Source organism: Leuresthes tenuis, unplaced genomic scaffold, assembly GCF_036924035.1.
Source record: "Leuresthes tenuis unplaced genomic scaffold, fLeuTen1.0.hap1 SCAF_23, whole genome shotgun sequence".
In the NCBI taxonomy this organism is placed as follows: domain Eukaryota; kingdom Metazoa; phylum Chordata; class Actinopteri; order Atheriniformes; family Atherinopsidae; genus Leuresthes; species Leuresthes tenuis.
This window is the reverse complement of record NW_027325377.1, coordinates 13,159,492-13,178,035: the sequence shown is the minus strand read 5'-3', so window position 1 is coordinate 13,178,035 and position 18,544 is coordinate 13,159,492. Positions and strand designations below refer to the sequence as shown.

The window sequence follows — 18,544 nt, the reverse complement described above, 5'->3', positions numbered from 1 at the left end:
TGAGGAACCAAAACAGTCAAATTAGCGTAGCCCACAATATCTCGGGAGGCCAGGACAGCTTTCTCTGCAGCTGCAACAGCACGAAGACAACCAGGCAGGCCTGCAGTCACAGAGTCCAGTTTTGCTGAGAAATAAGCCACTGGCCTTTGCCTGCCCCCATGTTCCTGCATAAGAACAGATGTCATACAACCATGCTTCTCATCAACTGCCTGTATGAAAGGTTTATGAGGATCTGGAATGCCAAGTGTTGGTGCTGTTTGAAGAGCCAGCTTAAGCTGACTAAAGGCTGATTCAGCCTCAGGAGTCCATGGAACACGATCAGCTGACTGGAGGCCTTTTCCATGGATAAGAGCACCTAAGGCAGCTTCGAGAAAAGAGTAGTTAGGAATAAAGATCCTACAGTAAGATGTTATACCTAAGAATGACATAAGCTGTTTTTTAATAACCGGTTTAGGAATGTTCTGAACTGCAGCAACACGTTTAGGAGAAAGTGAGCGCCCATCCTTAGAAATCACATGACCCAAAAAGGTGACTTCGTCCTGTACAAACTGTAACTTAGAAAGGCTGGCTTTATGGCCATAAGAATGAAGATGTTTCAACAGATTCACTGTCTTTTTCACACTGTTGTTTAGATGGACTACATAAAAGGATGTCATCCACATACTGCAAAAGAGCCTGTGGTTAATTGAAGTTAATCCAGACTAGCTTTGAGGTCAGCATTGTAAAAAGTGGGACTTTCACAGTACCCCTGGCATAACCGGGTAAAAGTCCAAGATCTCCCTTCAAACTAAAAAGCAAACCAAAATGGGCTATCAGGGTGCACTGGCGCAGAGAAAAATGCATTAGACAAGTCAACCACTGAGAAAAACTGTGCATCTGATGGAATTTGAGACAAAATAGTGTGTGGGTTGGGCACAGTAGGAGCACGTGGCTGAACTGCAGCATTCACCGCTTGGAGGTCCTGTACAAAACGCCATTCATCTGGCTGGCCAGCATCTTTAATCTTTTTAACAGGAAACAATGGAGTGCGCACAGGTGAATTTTCACAAGGAACAATAACGCCTGTTTTCTGAAAAGATTGAAAAACAGGTTTAATCCCTTTAATTGCTTCAGGCTTCAAAGGGTATTGTTTTTTAAATGGACAAAAGTCTGATTTAGGGGTGACAATTACTTGTTCACTGCCTTTAATCAACCCCACATCATATTTGCTTGGCACTTCAGCCAACATGGGTATCGAAGAAAAATCTGTTTCAGATAAAAAACATACTACAAAATGTGATTCTGTGGTAGGAATTAATTCCACAGTTCTTTGACAATGCATTGTACTCAAAAATGCATTGTACTCAAAAATGTTCAGAAAACATCAAATTTGGATCAGCTATGAAACGGTCCACTCCGTTTCTTTCTGACATGTAGCAACAAACTCTCCCACACCTTGTCACTGCCAGTGTGTAGGTTTGGCCAAGGAAATGTGAGGGCGAGTACCACAAACATTAAAAAAATCGAATTGCTCTGGAGCCAATAAAGTAGGCGCACATATTTTTTCACTTCTTCTCATAGTCATTGTCAGGCCCCAAAGAAATGTGTGATGTGCAGTGCAAATCAGCAGGTTGCATGAAATCAGAAAGGGGTGAAACTAACGCTTTTGCTTCTTCCACTAGTTGTTGTGAAAAAGGAGAGCTGGGAAGTTTCCACTCATAAGCATATGTAAGTGCCGATGAATCAAACTGCACTGCTGTGAAAACTTTGTCAGGCTGTAACATAACCTTAACACCCTCTGGTGTAGAAGTTAAAATAATGCCTAATTTACACATGAGATCACGGCCCATCAGGTTAATGGGACACAACTCTGATAACAAAAATGAGTGTTTGAAGGAGAGCCCAACGGGAGTGACAACACGCAATGGGCGTTGTCATTTTCTCCTTCACAACCTGGCCTGATGCAGACATAGAGTAAACGTGGTTTCCACTTAACTTTGGAGGACAATCATACTCCCGTGACGTCACTACTGATGATGTAGCCCCAGAGTCAACCATATTTGTTACCCTTTTCCCCTTAACAATAAGCTGAAAAGTTGGAAAAGCTTTGTAGGCTTCAGATGTTAAATGAACATAAGTTCCTATTTTCTGAGACATTATCTTTGCTCTAGGACGGAAATAGCATGCAAAACTTTACTACATGAATCACAGTCGGCAAGCGTTTCTTCACTACACAGAGCAGGAAAAATGCGTGTGTTGTGCTATCACCCATTAGTGGAGGCTCCGCTGGCGCGTGACGTCCAGAACCTGCCTCCCACCCTCAGTCAGCCTTTTGCCCAATTTCATCACTTTTCAGCTGTGGACAGTCCTTCTTCCAGTGTCCAGCCTGGCCACAGTAAAAACTAATATTCGGATCATAGCTGTGGCGTGGCCCATTTCGACCTCCTCTCCCACACGTCCACGTCTTCACCTTCGGCCTCGTCCTCTGTTTAAACCAACTGCGTAATACATGGTCATGGCTGCCAAATGCAGCTCCTTTTCACACTTGTCCCTTTTGGTTGTCTTACGCGTCTCAACTTGGTTATGAGCATGGCGAGCATATCGGCGAACGTCAGCCAAACGAGGACCCTCACACCATCCCACGTAAATGTTCTTTACTTCAGTGGCGACATCTGGCATGAGGCCTTTAATTATTGCATCGCATGCAATACTCTCCCATGGTCCTGGTTCATTACCCAAATCCGTTGGTCTCTGATGACCACTGTGCTTGCTGACTTCCTCAAGGATGCGGTGTACAAAATCATCAGTCCCTTCACCGGGTTTCTGTTTGCAGGTGTAAATGTGGGACATATTGATTTTGGTTGGAAATTGAGTGGTAATGGCTTGACACAGTCTTTGGATGGCTGCTTCATATTGAGCGTTATCATTATGTCCTCGTTCACTGTTGGTAGGTTGCAAATCCAGTTGTGGCATGCTGGCCTCTATTTTGCAGAGGTCGGTCGGTTTGAACTTTGTTGCCAATATGCGACGCAATTCAACCCCGGTCGGGCGGAATTGTGCGCAGAAAACTCGCAACTCGTCAGCGAAACGGGGTCCAGAATTCTCTGGATCTGGTAAGCATTGTGATGCTTCCATGATGTCAGTCTCAGTCCAGGGTCGATAAACCAGTAATGGTCCAGTGGGACCTGCAACTTTAACTATAGGCATGGTTTGAATCTGGTTTTGTTTTTTCTCACGTTTAGATCTCCGAAGTCCAGATTGTGGGGAAAGGATTTTTGTCACTTGCCTTAAAAGTTCTTGGGCAGGTACGCTAGAGAACCAAACGTCTTCCTTTTCCTCATCATCAGACCTTTGTAACTGATGTTGTGAGGATGATGGAATTTCTTCTCGAGGGAGGATGGAAGAAGTCCCTTCTTCCCGAGAGCCAGAGGCTTGTGGCAGGGCTGGCTGTTGTTGTTGCAGGCGTCGTGGAGGGCAGGAGTCCAGGTCTGGATCCGGCACAGCGAGAGCGCTCAGGGTGGGGTAAAGAGGTGCAGAAGGAGAAGAAGTGTTATCAGTGGAATATGGTGGTGGTTTAAAAGAAGATTCAGTCTTAATCAGAGCTGAATTATCTTTTCGTCCACATACTAAATTATCATCATCATTCCGTCATGGCATTTGTTTAGCATTTTTCTTTCTTTCTCTTAATACACTTTATTTTTTCCAACATTCTATTCCTTTCTTACTTCTTATTTAAACTTCATTTTCTTTTTTTTGCTTCATCTCTTTCTCATATTTCTTCTAATTTTCTTATTTCTAACATACTAAAAGAACCTTCAGGTGGAAAACCCCAATTTTCTATCCAATATCTCGTCCATTTTACACTCTCTGGACCATATTTCTTTTTCATTTCATCATGCTTACGTCCCCCGGGAGGGTCAAAAGTCTGAAACCTACTGTTTCCCATTCAGTACTTCACACTTCTTTGGACTGCTTCAAATGTTTCACTTACCCGTGAAATCTCTGTCTCACTAATGACACAACCGGGAAACCCTCTTTTATTCAAATAAAAACAAAAAAGCAGTCCTATCGTCTCAGACTATAATATTTAAAAAATTATCCCAGCGCTGGTATTCAGGAAACGGACCTGACAGTCCTCTCTCTCCGAAAAGGCCTTGGAGGTATGAGGCTGGAACAGCTACTTCAGTCCAGGCTGGCCATGCACTGCGGTCCGGTTCAGAGACACCAGTCGGATTCCTATAGGTATAGTGTTGTTCTTTTGTATACTGCAAAGTAATACTTTCTTTTTTGTTGAAACCTATTCAGACATGGATAAATATGAAGGACAAAGCAGTTTTAACTTGGTTTGAGTGAAGGAAATCATTTTATATCAAAATCCGAAATTGTGTAGAACTCGTGAAAAGAAGCTTATTCTCCGATTCCTAAAAAGGTTTAGTGTTGTTCTTTCCTATCCTGCAAAGTACAAAGTTCTTTTTTGTTTAAAGGTATTCAGACATGGATAAATATGAAGGACAAAGCAGTTTTAACTTGGTTTGAGTGAAGGAATTAATTTTATATTAAAATCCGAAATTGTGTAAAACTCGTGAAAAGAAGCTTATTCTCGGATTCCTGAAAAGGTTTAGCGTTGTTCTTTTGTATACTGCAAAGTACATCGTTCTTTTTTGTTGAAACCTATTCAGACATGCACAAATATGAAGGACAAAGCAGTTTTAACTTGGTTTGAGTGAAGGAATTCATTTTATATCAAAATCCGAAATTGTGTAGAACTCGTGAAAAGAAGCTTATTCTCGGATTCCTGAAAAGGTTTAGTGTTTTTCTTTCCTATCCTGCAAAGTACAACGTTCTTTTTTGTTTAAAAGTATTTAGACATGGATAAATATGAAGGACAAAGCAGTTTTAACTTGGTTTGAGTGAAGGAATTCATTTTATATCAAAATCCGAAATTGTGTAGAACTTGTGAAAAGAAGCTTATTCTCGGATTCCTGAAAATGTTTAGTGTTTTTCTTTCCTATCCTGCAAAGTACAACGTTCTTTTTTGTTTAAAAGTATTTAGACATGGATAAATATGAAGGACAAAGCAGTTTTAACTTGGTTTGAGTGAAGGAATTCATTTTATATTAAAATCTAAAATTGTGTAGAACTCGTGAAAAGAAGCTTATTCTCGGATTCCTATAGGTTTAGTGTTGTTCTTTTGTATACTGCAAAGTAATACTTTCTTTTTTGTTGAAACCTATTCAGACATGCACAAATATGAAGGACAAAGCAGTTTTAACTTGGTTTGAGTGAAGGAATTCATTTTATATCAAAATCCAAAATTGTGTAGAACTCGTAAAAAGAAGCTTATTCTCGGATTCCTGAAAAGGTTTAGTGTTGTTCTTTCCTATCCTGCAAAGTACAACGTTCTTTTTTGTTTAATGCTATTTAGACATGGATAAATATGAAGGACAAAGCAGTTTTAACTTGGTTTGAGTGAAGGAATTCATTTTATATCAAAATCCGAAATTGTGTAGAACTCGTGAAAAGAAGCTTATTCTCCGATTCCTGAAAAGGTTTAGTGTTTTTCTTTCCTATCCTGCAAAGTACAACGTTGTTTTTTGTTTAAAGGTATTTAGACATGGATAAATATGAAGGACAAAGCAGTTTTAACTTGGTTTGAGTGAAGGAATTCATTTTATATCAAAATCTAAAATTGTGTAGAACTTGTGAAAAGAAGCTTATTCTCTCCTAAAGGTTTGGTGTTGTTCTTTTGTATACTGCAAAGTAATACTTTCTTTTTTGTTGAAACATATTCAGACATATATATGAAGGACAAAGCAGTTTTAACTTGTTTGAGTGAAGGAATTCATTTTATATCAAAATCCGAAATTGTGTAGAACTCGTGAAAAGAAGCTTATTCTCGGATTCCTAAAGGTTTAGTGTTGTTCTTTTATATTGTGGTGGATATTTAGTAACGCACAGAGTCAGTTATTTTCTTTTAGTTTTTAGTTTTATTTCCCTTGTCCTGTTCAGCATTATGGCAGCAGAATTGTAGTCTGAATACCTTTTATGCCAAACAGATTTGCTTTGCCAAGGGAAGTTTTATAAATGTTTATTGTTTATGTTTACAATATATAAACCAACAAAATAATTAATCCATCGTCCTGGTCCCTCCCACTCCGGAGAGGGCAGCCAGAGACTGGCTGCAATAGGCATCCCCGCTACCTGGGACCCAACACAGTGCAGGAGGGCCTGATGTCCACCAGGCTCGGGGCCTGCAGTCACCATATTCCGGGAGCTACTGTACCCCCAGAATCCCACACCACACCACACCACCCCACTCAACCCAACCCCAACCCTGGAGGACCTCTAAAAAAACAAACAAACAACAACAAAAAACAAACAAACAAACAAACAAATCACCCGTTCACAAGAATCTACAATTCAGCTGCCATAATCCTGAACATGACAAAGGGGAAAAAAAAAAAAAGTAAAGAAGACAGTTCTGCCGAAAGCCATGGACTAGACCTGTTCTAAGTTCTATACTTTTTAAAAGGGGCGTGTTTATCAACAATGGAATTAGAAGATTTACAAAAATGGTCAAGTGCTAGATTTCTGGGATTTTAACAGTGTCATGAGTATAACTATTCAACAGATCAGTTAAAAAAAAAAAGCCTGCTCATGGAGATGTTTCAGGATCTGGATACCAAGCGTGGACCTAATGTTTTCATTTTTGCAATTCTGATACGGGCTATTGAGCAGTGATAACTAACACCAAGTTCAGATACCGCAGATTTTCTACCTTTGATTTGTTAAGATTGAGCCAATCAGGGACAACCTTGAAGGATCTCTTAAGTTTGGTTTTGTAAGATCAGTAATTACCTGAGAAAGGTTGATATTGGTACACACCATTTTTAAATGATCAGAGGCAGAGTTCAACTTGTTTAAATTAAAATTGCCACACAGAGATTGGGTTTAGGCCACATGCACACAGAATGACATCAACAAATATAAGAAATATTAAACATTTACACATAGATTTTTGAATCCATGTAGAGGAATGATACTTTGAAATGTGCTCATTGCGGAGTTATGATCAGTTGAGTAATGAAGGTTGAACTATTCTGGGAAAGAGGTTCTATTCCCAGCATCATGATGGACACTCCTGATATAGAAGGTTTTGCTAACGCACTGGAATTGTTTTACTATTTTCATATGCATGTGCAATGAAGAATTGCTTGCTGCTGATAAATGCAAAGAAGAACAGCTTACACATAGATGCTCACATATAGGCTGCTGAATGCAATGAAGACCTGCTTATCCAGTAAAGTTCAATGTCAATGTGTAATATTCAATTAGGATTTGCAAAACAGTGAAGTTAAACAATGAATGGGTCCATAGTAGGTATGAGAAGACTACAGGAATATTTACCTGGGTGTACGTTCAAACAGAGATGAGAAAATTGCGATAAATAATTGTTTGTTTGTTTGTTAGTATGTATATGAATGTTATGTGTATAAACTGTGTTGAGTTGTAGTTACTCAGTAGTGTCGTAGTGAAACAACCGACGGGGGAAGCCTTGCGGTGACAACAAAAGCAGTGTTTTACTGATCAGTCAAGTTGCTACAGTATACTCCATACAAACTAGTTGGCTACTGAAGGGATAGAAAATGGGGAATACTTGTTTTAAAGCAAACAAGGAATTAGATGGGAATAATACATGTTTTAACGGGACCCAGACAATATTAAATACTCAGACAGATGGGAGAAGAAGTGTAGTTTTGTAGGAAATCACAAAATTATTACATAAAATTAGTGAAATCAATTGAAGAATGCCTTTCTGAAGAGCTGTTTACCACAGATGAGCAGCTTTGCGACCAAGCACATTGTAGATCGCTTTACTGCCAAAATGATCTAGTTTAATGGATTGGTTTAGACATTTATAACAGCATTTTAAGAACAAAGAGAGAAACAAAAAGGGACAACGCTTCATGGTGGAAGGTGATGTATAAATAACTGTGTATATGATGAAGGAGAGACCATTTGAGCAGCACAGCCATTTCGCAGCACAGGGACAGCAGTCCAAGTTAAAGGATCTCCCATGTGGTATCACCTGTCACACTGTGTCAAGGCATCAAAAGAAGAAAAAATCACCAAACTCAAGGACAAAGAGACGAAGACTCCGGTGAACGAAGAGAGAGGACTTACAAACCAGAAATACAAAAGGATGCTCGATATCAAGATCCAGAAGAAGAGGCTAACAATGCCACGAACACTTACGATGCTGGGAATGATGCCAGCAATGAACAGAGAAGAAGATTCAGTGTCATCAATCTGCAACACGTGCCTCTAATGAGGGGGTGAATATAGAATCCTCAACGATTACAACGTCTCTGGGAACTGTGACAACAACAAGGTTTAAACCATTTTGATATATATTGTAACCTATTGGCTAAGGAATAGTGCTGAAAATGAGGTAAATCTAATCCACCACTGTCCTTGGTCTTCTGTAGGGTTTTTAAACTAATACGTGGTGGTTTGTTTTTCCACAGAAATTTGGAGATGCATGAATCTAGTGACTTAAACCAAGTAGCAGATGGTTTTATGGGGATCATTGAGAACAAATAGTTAACTTTTGGTAGTATCATCATTTTAATGGTTGTAACTCTCCCCATAAGTGATATAGGTAAGGACTTCCAACGAGAGAGATCGTCCTCTACTCTCTTTACTAATTGCACATAATCCATCTGTACTTATCAGTTTAATATGTGATATGTCTATGCAAGGACTACATATTAAATGGATTTTTATCAATAGGAGTTGAAAAAGGAGCTTGCTCCGTTCACTCCAAGCATCGACCCGGTACTGCAGTGCCGCTGGGAACGGTGCGCTCTCCTCTGCTCTTGTGAAAAAGCTAACAGCGGTGCAGGATGGAAGTTTCTTTTAGTCTGCTGAGAAAAGAGAGTGAATGCGAAGTAGACTTTAACACGGCTCTGGGAGCGAGCCGAGTGCGGGCTAACCAGGAGAAATGCTTGAAAGAAACGCGACACCGAATGAGCGGTCAGAACAAAGCCTCAATACGGTGTTCCTGTGGTGTTTTTATAAAATGCGGTGAAAATAAAGGTGTGAATGCCCCATAGAAAACTAAAAGGTGGAGCGGAAGTGTTCGGCTGCAAGAAGGTGTGAATGTCCGACTATATTTGGTGAAAAGCAGGTGAAGCAAGGTCTGAATGCCCAACCTTACATCATCAAAAGCGAGATCAGAGGTTTTTGGCTGCAAGAAGGCCATAGTTTGCCAAAAGCGGGTAAGGTGCGAATGACCGACTAAATATCAACAAAAGTGGGGGCGGAGGTCTTCGGATGCAAGTGGGTGTGAATATCCCACCATACAAGTATGGTGGAGAGGAAGCTGTGAATGGCCGACCATAGTTTGCAAAAAGCGGGTGAGAAAAGGTGCGAATGTCCAACCATACATGATCGAAACAGGGTGTTTGGCTGCGACAAGGTGTGAATGTCCACCCATAATTAATGAAAAGCGGGCAACAAGTAGGTTCGAATGCCATACCATACATCATCAAAAGCAGGAGTGGATGTGTTCGGCTACAAGAAGGTTTGAATGTCCGAGCATAGTTTGTAAAAAGCGGGTAAGAAAAGGTTCGAATGCCCGAACATACACCATCAAAAGAGGGAGCGGAGGTGTTCCGCTGTAAGACGGTGTGAATGTCCGACCATAGTTGGTAAAAAGTGGGTATGAAAAGGTGCGAATGCCCAAATTCGGCTGCAAAAAACTGTGTTCGGCTGCAAAAAGGTGTGAATGTTCGACTAAAGTTTGTAAAAAGCGGGTAAGACAAGGTGCGAATGCCTGACAATGTATGATCAAAAGCGGGAGCGGAGGTGTTCAGCTGCAAGAAGGTCTAAATGTCCATAATTAATTGCTAGAAAACATGAAAGAAAATTTTCGAAAATCAATCCGCACATGATCATAAGTGGGAGAGGAGGTGTTCAGCTGCAAGAAGGTGTGAATATCCTACCATAATTGCTGAAAAATGTGTTAGAAACGGTAAGAATCCCGGACCATACCTCATCAAAAGCTAGAGAGGTGGTGTTCGGCTACAAGTAGGTGTGAATGTCTGACTAAAGTTCAAATATATTAACAAAAGCGGGAGGAGAGGTCTTCGGATGAGTGGTTGAGAATTTCCAACCATAATCTATAAAATGCGGTGAAAAAAAAGGTGTGATAGAAACCTAAAAGGTGGAGCGGAAGTGTTCGGCTGCAAGAAGGTGTGAATGTCCATCTATAGTTGGTGAAAAGCAGGAAAAGCAAGGTCTGAATGCCCAATCTTACATCATCAAAAGCGAGATCAGAGGTGTTTGGCGGCAAGAAAACGGGTAAGGTGTGAATGACCGACTAAATATCAACAAAAGTGGGGGCGGAGATCTTCGGATGCAAGTGGGTGTGAATATCCCACCATACAAGTATGGTGGAGAGGAAGCTGTGAATGGCCGACCATAGTTTGCAAAAAGCGGGTGAGAAAAGGTGCGAATGTCCAACCATACATGATCAAAACAGGGAGCGGAGGTGTTTGGCTGTGACAAGGTGTGAATGTCCACCCATAATTAATGAAAAGCGGGCAACAAGTAGGTTCGAATGCCCAACCATACATCAACAAAAGCAGGAGTGGATGTGTTTGGCTACAAGAAGGTTTGAATGTCCGAGCATAGTTTGTAAAAAGCGGGTAAGAAAAGGTTCGAATGCCCGAACCTACACCATGAAAAGAGGGAGCGGAGGTGTTCCGCCATAAGAAGGTGTGAATGTCCGACCGTAGTTGGTAAAAAGCGGGTAAGAAAAGGTTAAAATACCCAACTGTACACAATCAATAGCGGGAAGGGATGTGTTCGGCTACAAGAAAGTGTGAAAGTCCAACCATGTTTTGTAAAAAGTGGTTAAGAAAAGGTGCGAATGCTGACAATGTATGATCAAAAGAGGGAGCGGAGGTTTTCGGCTGCAAGAAGGTCTGAATGTCCAACCATAATTTGTAAAAACCGGGGAAGAAAAGGCTCGAAAGCCCAACTATACACCATCAAAAGCGGGAGCAGAGGTGTTCAGCTGCAAGAAGGTCTCAATGTCCATCAATAATTGCTAGAAAACATGAAAGAAAATTTTTCGAATATCAAACCGCACATGATCATATGCGGGAGAGGAGGTGTTCAGCTGTAAGATGGTGTGAATGTCCACCCATAATTCCTGAAAAATGGGTAAAAAAAGGTGCGAATGCCCAACCATACAACATCAAAAGCAGGTGTGAATGTCAGATCATAATTTGCAAAAACCTGATGAGAAATGGTGAGAATGCCCGACTATACACCATCAAATGCGGGAGCGGAGGTGTTCGGCTGTGAGTAGGTGTGAATGTCCGACCATACTTGCTGAAAAATATGACAAAGCAGTTTTCACTTGGTTTGAGTGAAGGAATTCATTTTATATCAAAATTGTGTAGAACTCGTGGAAATAAGTTTATTCTCGGATTCCTAAAGGTTTAGTGTTGTTCTTTGGTATACTGCAAAGTAATACTTTCTATTTTGTTGAAACCGATTCAGACATGGATAAATATGAAGGACAAAGCAGTTTTAACTTGGTTTGAGTGAAGGAATTCATTTTATATCAAAATCCGAAATTGTGTAGAACTGGCGATAAGAAGCTTATTCTCGGATTCCTAAAGGTTTAGTGTTGTTCTTTGGTATACTGTAAAGTAATACTTTCTTTTTTGTTGAAACCTATTCCGACATGGATAAATATTAAGGACAAAGCAGTTTTAACTTGGTTTGAGTGAAGGAATTCATTTTATATCAAAATCCGAAATTGTGTAGAACTGGCGATAAGAAGCTTATTCTCGGATTCCTAAAGGTTTAGTGTTGTTCTTTGGTATACTGTAAAGTAAAACTTTCTTTTTTGTTGAAACCTATTCAGACATGGATAAATATTAAGGACAAAGCAGTTTTAACTTGGTTTGAGTGAAGGAATTCATTTTATATCAAAATCCGAAATTGTGTAGAACTGGCGATAAGAAGCTTATTCTCGGATTCCTAAAGGTTTAGTGTTGTTCTTTGGTATACTGTAAAGTAAAACTTTCTTTTTTGTTGAAACCTATTCAGACATGGATAAATATTAAGGACAAAGCAGTTTTAACTTGGTTTGAGTGAAGGAATTCATTTTATATCAAAATCCGAAATTGTGTAGAACTGGCGATAAGAAGCTTATTCTCGGATTCCTAAAGGTTTAGTGTTGTTCTTTGGTATACTGCAAAGTAATACTTTCTTTTTTGTTGAAACCTATTCAGACATGGATAAATATTAAGGACAAAGCAGTTTTAACTTGGTTTGAGTGAAGGAATTCATTTTATATCAAAATCCGAAATTGTGTAGAACTGGTGATAAGAAGCTTATTCTCGGATTCCTAAAGGTTTAGTGTTGTTCTTTGGTATACTGCAAATTAATACTTTCTTTTTTGTTGAAACCTATTCAGACATGGATAAATATGAAGGACAAAGCAGTTTTAACTTGGTTTGAGTGAAGGAATTCATTTTATATCAAAATCCGAAATTGTGTAGAACTGGTGATAAGAAGCTTATTCTCGGATTCCTGAAAAGGTTTAGAGTTGTTCTTTCCTATCCTGCAAAGTACAACGTTCTTTTTTGTTTAAAGCTATTATGACATGGATAAATATGAAGAACAAAGCAGTTTTAACTTAATCGGTTTCAACAAAATAGAAAGTATTACTTTGCAGTATACCAAAGAACAACACTAAACCTTTAGGAATCCGAGAATAAACTTATTTCCACGAGTTCTACACAATTTCGGATTTTGATATAAAATGAAATCCTTCACTCAAACCAAGTGAAAACTGCTTTGTCATATTTTTCAGCAAGTATGGTCGGACATTCACACCTACTCACAGCCGAACACCTCCGCTCCCGCATTTGATGGTGTATAGTCGGGCATTCTCACCATTTCTCATCAGGTTTTTGCAAATTATGATCTGACATTCACACCTGCTTTTGATGATGTATGGTTGGGCATTCGCACCTTTTTTTTTACCCATTTTTGAGGAATTATGGGTGGACATTCACACCTTCTTGCAGCTAAACACCTCCGCTCCCACTTATGATCATGTGCGGTTTGATATTCGAAAATTTTCTTTCATGTTTTCTAGCAATTATTGATGGACATTCAGACCTTCTTGCAGCTGAACCCCTCTGCTCCCGCTTTTGATGTTGTATAGTCGGGCTTTCAAGCCTTTTCTTCCCCGGTTTTTACAAATTATGGTTGGACATTCAGACCTTCTTGCAGCCGAAAACCTCCGCTCCCTCTTTTGATCATACATTGTCGGGCATTCGCACCTTTTCTTAACCGCTTTTTACAAAACATGGTCGGACTTTCACACCTTCTTGTAGCCGAACACATTCGCTCCCGCTATTGATTGTGTACAGTCGGGTATTTTAACCTTTTCTTACCCACTTTTTACCAACTACGGTCGGACATTCACACCTTCTTGCAGCGAAACACCTCCGCTCCCTCTTTTGATTGTGTATGTTCGGGCATTCGAACCTTTTCTTACCCGCTTTTTACAAACTATGGTCGGACATTCAAACCTTCTTGTGGCCGAACACATCCACTTCTGCTTTTGATGATGTATAGTTGGGCATTCACACCTTTTCTTACCCATTTTTCAGTAATTATTGGTGGACATTCAGACCTTCTTGCAGCTGAACCCCTCTGCTCCCGCTTTTGATGGTGTATAGTCGGGCTTTCGAGGCTTTTCTTCAACGGTGTTTACAAATTATGGTTGGAAATTCAGACCTTGCAGCCGAACACCTCCGCTCCCTCTTTTGATCATACATTGTCGGGCATTCGCACCTTGTCTTACCCGCGTTTTACAAACCATGGTCGGACTTTCACACCTTCTTGTAGCCGAAAAACTCCGCTCCCGCTATTGATTGTGTACAGTCGGGTATTTTAACCTTTTCTTACCAGCTTTTTACCAATTATGGTCGGACTTTCACACCGTCTTACAGCGGAACACCTCCGCTCCCTCTTTTGATGGTGTATGTTCGGGCATTCAAACTTTTTCTTACCCACTTTTTACAAACTATGGTCGGACATTCAAACCTTCTTGTAGCAGAACACATCCACTTCTTCTTTTGATGATGTATGGTTGGGCATTCGCACCTTTTCTTACCCATTTTTCAGGAATTATGGGTGGACATTCACACCTATTTGCAGTCGAACAGCTCTGCTCCCACTTTTGATTATGTTTGGTTGGATATTCGAACCTTTTCTTAACTGCTTTTTACAAACTTTGGTCGGACGTTCACACCTTCTTGCAGCCGAACACCTCCGTTTCCGCTTTTGATGGTATATATTCGGGCATTCGAACCTTTTCTTACCCGCTTTTTACCAACTATGGTCGGACATTCGCACCATCTTACAGCGGAACACCTCCGCTCCCTCTTTTGATGGTGTATTTTCGGGCATTCGCACCTTTTCTTACCCGCTTTTTACAAACTATGGTTGGACATTCAAACCTTCTTGTAGCCGAAAACCTCCACTCCCTCTTTTGATCATACATTGTCGGGCATTCGCACCTTTTCTTACCCGCTTTCTACAAACTGTGCTCGGACATTCAAACCTTCTTGTAGCCAAACACATCCACTCCTGCTTTTGTTGATGTATGGTTGGGCATTCGAACCTACTTGTTGCCCGCTTTTCATTAATTATGGGTGGACATTCAGACCTACTTGCAGCCGAACACCTCGGCTTCCGCTTTTGATGGTGTATATTTTTGCATTCGAACCTTTTCTTACCCGCTTTTTACAAACCATGGTCGGACTTTCACACCTTCTTTTAGCCGAACAACTCCGCTCCCGCTATTGATTGTGTAGAGTCGGATATTTTAACCTTTTCTTACCCGCTTTTTACCAACTATGGTTGTACATTCACACCTTCTTACAGCGGAACACCTCCGCTCCCTCTTTTGATGGTGTATGTTCGGGCATTCGAACCTTTTCTTACCCACTTTTTACAAACTATGCTCGGACATTCACACCTTCTTGCAGCGAAACACCTCCGCTCCCTCTTTTGATTGTGTATGTTCGGGCATTCAAACCTTTTCTTACCCGCCTTTTACAAACTATGGTCGGACATTCAAACCTTCTTGTGGCCGAACACATCCACTTCTGCTTTTGATGATGTATAGTTGGGCATTCACACCTTTTCTTACCCATTTTTCAGTAATTATTGGTGGACATTCAGACCTTCTTGCAGCTGAACACCTCTGCTCCCGCTTTTGATGGTGTATAGTCGGGCTTTCGAGGCTTTTCTTCAACGGTGTTTACAAATTATGGTTGGAAATTCAGACCTTGCAGCCGAACACCTCCGCTCCCTCTTTTGATCATACATTGTCGGACATTCGCACCTTGTCTTACCCGCGTTTTACAAACCATGGTCGGACATTCACAGCTTCCTCTCCACCATACTTGTATGGTGGGATATTCACACCCACTTTCATCCGAAGACCTCCGCCCCCACTTTTGTTGATATTTAGTCGGTCATTCACACCTTACCCGTTTTCTTGCAGCCAAACACCTCTGATCTCGCTTTTGATGATGTAAGATTGGGCATTCAGACCTTGCTTTTCCTGCTTTTCACCAACTATAGACGGACATTCACACCTTCTTGCAGCCGAACACTTCCGCTCCACCTTTTAGGTTTCTATCACACCTTTTTTTTCACCGCATTTTATAGATTATGGTTGGAAATTCTCAACCACTCATCCGAAGACCTCTCCTCCCGCTTTTGTTAATATATTTGAACTTTAGTCAGACATTCACACCTACTTGCAGCCGAACACCACCTCTCTAGCTTTTGATGATGTATGGTCCGGCATTCCTACCGTTTCTAACACATTTTTCAGCAATTATGGTAGGACATTCACACCTTCTTGCAGCTGAACACCTCCTCTCCCACTTATGATCATATGCAGATTGATTTTCGAAAATTTTCTTTCATGTTTTCTAGCAATTAATGATGGACATTTAGACCTTCTTGCAGCTGAATACCTCCGCTCCCGCTTTTGATCATACATTGTCAGGCATTCGAACCTTACAAACTTTAGTCAAACATTCACACCTTTTTGCAGCCGAACACAGTTTTTTTCAGCCGATTTTGGGCATTCGAACCTTTTCATACCCACTTTTTACCAACTATGGTCGGACATTCAAACCTTCTTGTAGCCGAACACATCCAGTCCTGCTTTTGATGATGTATGTTCAGGCATTCGAACCTTTTCTTACCCGCTTTTTACAAACTATGCTCGGACATTCAAACCTTCTTGTAGCCGAACACATCCACTCCTGCTTTTGATGATGTATGGTTGGGCATTCGAACCTACTTGTTGCCCGCTTTTCATTAATTATGGGTGGACATTCACACCTTGTCGCAGCCAAACACCTCCGCTCCCTGTTTTGATCATGTATGGTTGGACATTCGCACCTTTTCTCACCCGCTTTTTGCAAACTATGGTCGGCCATTCACAGCTTCCTCTCCACCATACTTCTATGGTGGGATATTCACACCCACTTGCATCCGAAGACCTCCGCCCCCACTTTTGTTGATATTTAGTCGGTCATTCGCACCTTACCCACTTTTGGCAAACTATGGCCTTCTTGCAGCCAAAAACCTCTGATCTCGCTTTTGATGATGTAAGGTTGGGCATTCAGACCTTGCTTCACCTGCTTTTCACCAAATATAGTTGGACATTCACACCTTCTTGCAGCCGAACACTTCCGCTCCACCTTTTAGTTTTCTATGGGGCATTCACACCTTTTTTTTCACCGCATTTTATAAAAACACCACAGGAACACCATATTGAGGCTTTGTTCTGACCGCTCATTCGGTGTCGCGTTTCTTTCAAGCAATTCTCCTGGTTAGCCCGCACTCGGCTCGCTCCCAGAACCGTGTTAAAGTCTACTTCGCATTCACTCTCTTTTCTCAGCAGACTAAAAGAAAGTTTCATCTTGGGCTCCCTGAAACTTCCATCCTGCACCGCTGTTTGCTTTTTCACAAGAGCAGAGGAGAGCGCACCGTTCCCAGGGGCACTACAGTACCGGGTCGATGCTTGGAGTGAACGGAGCAAGCTCCTTTTTCAACTCCTATTGATACAAATCCATTTAATATGTAGTCCTCGCATAGAGGACACATCAGACATTAAACTAATAAGAACAGATACTACACTTGATCTTAAACAAAAGGCCGAGAAGCGATAACTGTCCACTGGTTCACGTCCGAGGGCCCTTCCTGGCACAATGCGCACTTGTAGCGGTGTTCTTTTTATGGCCATAGTGTCACTTTGCACCTCGGCCCACCCGCTGCACTGAGCACTCTTCAGCCCTTTTAAATGGTATAACTTTACACTACCGCATGCTCCAGCGAGCACCATTCAAGCAACAACTTTGCACTCCAGCTTCGAACATCGGCACAGTCGCAACAAGTAAGGCGACTCTACTCAGAGAAGTCACTCTGCACAGTAACAAGATTTCTTTTGCACAGACAGAAAGGGCTTCATCCGCAAAGGTAAAGCCTGCCAAAAATAGAAACAACTCATTAGTGCTGCTCAACGTTGTACTTTGCAGTAAAACAAAGAGCAAATCTAAAGATTCAGGAATCCGAGAATAAGCTTACTTCCATGAGTTCTTCACGATTTCGGATTTTGCTATAAAATGAATTCCTTCACTCAAACTAAATTAAAACTGCTAAACCGCTAATCTGTTACATGCAAGGCAGATGTCAAATTCACCGAAATAGGATCCAAGGGTATTTGGCCAATCGAGCTGTAGCAGCTTCGGTAAAAGAGTATAAGTTGAAGAGTTTGTGAATAAAGGTGTGCGCACACATAGTGAGTTGTAGGAAAATAGGCAGGGAGCAATGCCGGCTGGGGTATAGGTTCTTGTATGTTGTCTGACTGTTTGATTTGAATGTGTTGTGTAAGTGTCCTGTTGAATGTTACATGTTTGGGCTTTGACACGCTTCACTGTGGTTGTTAACTGTGTGGTGTGTCCTGAAATGTTATATGTTTGGGCTGTGTGACATGCTTAATGCTTTTCAGTAGCAACCCACTTATTCATATATAGCAACTGACAACATAAGAAGTCCAGACATACTTTGATAGTAGTTGTAGAAGTATCCTTATTGATAATAGATAAACTAATTCATAGTGATAGAACAGTAGATGAACAGGTGCCTGCACATGTCTCATGAAAATAAAATGGGTGTATGATTGCTGACGGCAGAGCAATACTGCCAAACTTATGAGTTCTTGTGGCAAACTTGATTCAGTGTCTTGACGTGTATACGCTGTTTCGCTGACTTGTCACAAGAAACAAAGTGTGTTTGATAAGATCCGACCATTTTATTACGGGAGGATCAGTATGTATGGATTCTGATGTGACTGATAAACTCATTCGTATCTTAAGCATAATCTAATACGTGAGACAACGCCCTGGCACACAATCAAAAAAAAAAAAAAAGAGAGAGC

The 18,544-nt window shown here is 41.0% G+C and overlaps 1 non-coding gene and 1 pseudogene across 1 annotated transcript; one reads left to right on the top strand and one right to left on the bottom strand.

The window, feature by feature from the left end:
* The first annotated feature begins 8,674 nt into the window (after positions 1 to 8,674).
* On the top strand, positions 8,675 to 8,851 carry LOC140283458 (U2 spliceosomal RNA; annotated as a pseudogene).
* Positions 8,852 to 17,083: 8,232 nt separating this feature from the next.
* On the bottom strand, positions 17,084 to 17,274 carry LOC140283356 (U2 spliceosomal RNA). The gene has a single exon (XR_011910059.1). It is a non-coding gene; the product is annotated as a U2 spliceosomal RNA (small nuclear RNA).
* Positions 17,275 to 18,544: the final 1,270 nt, after the last annotated feature.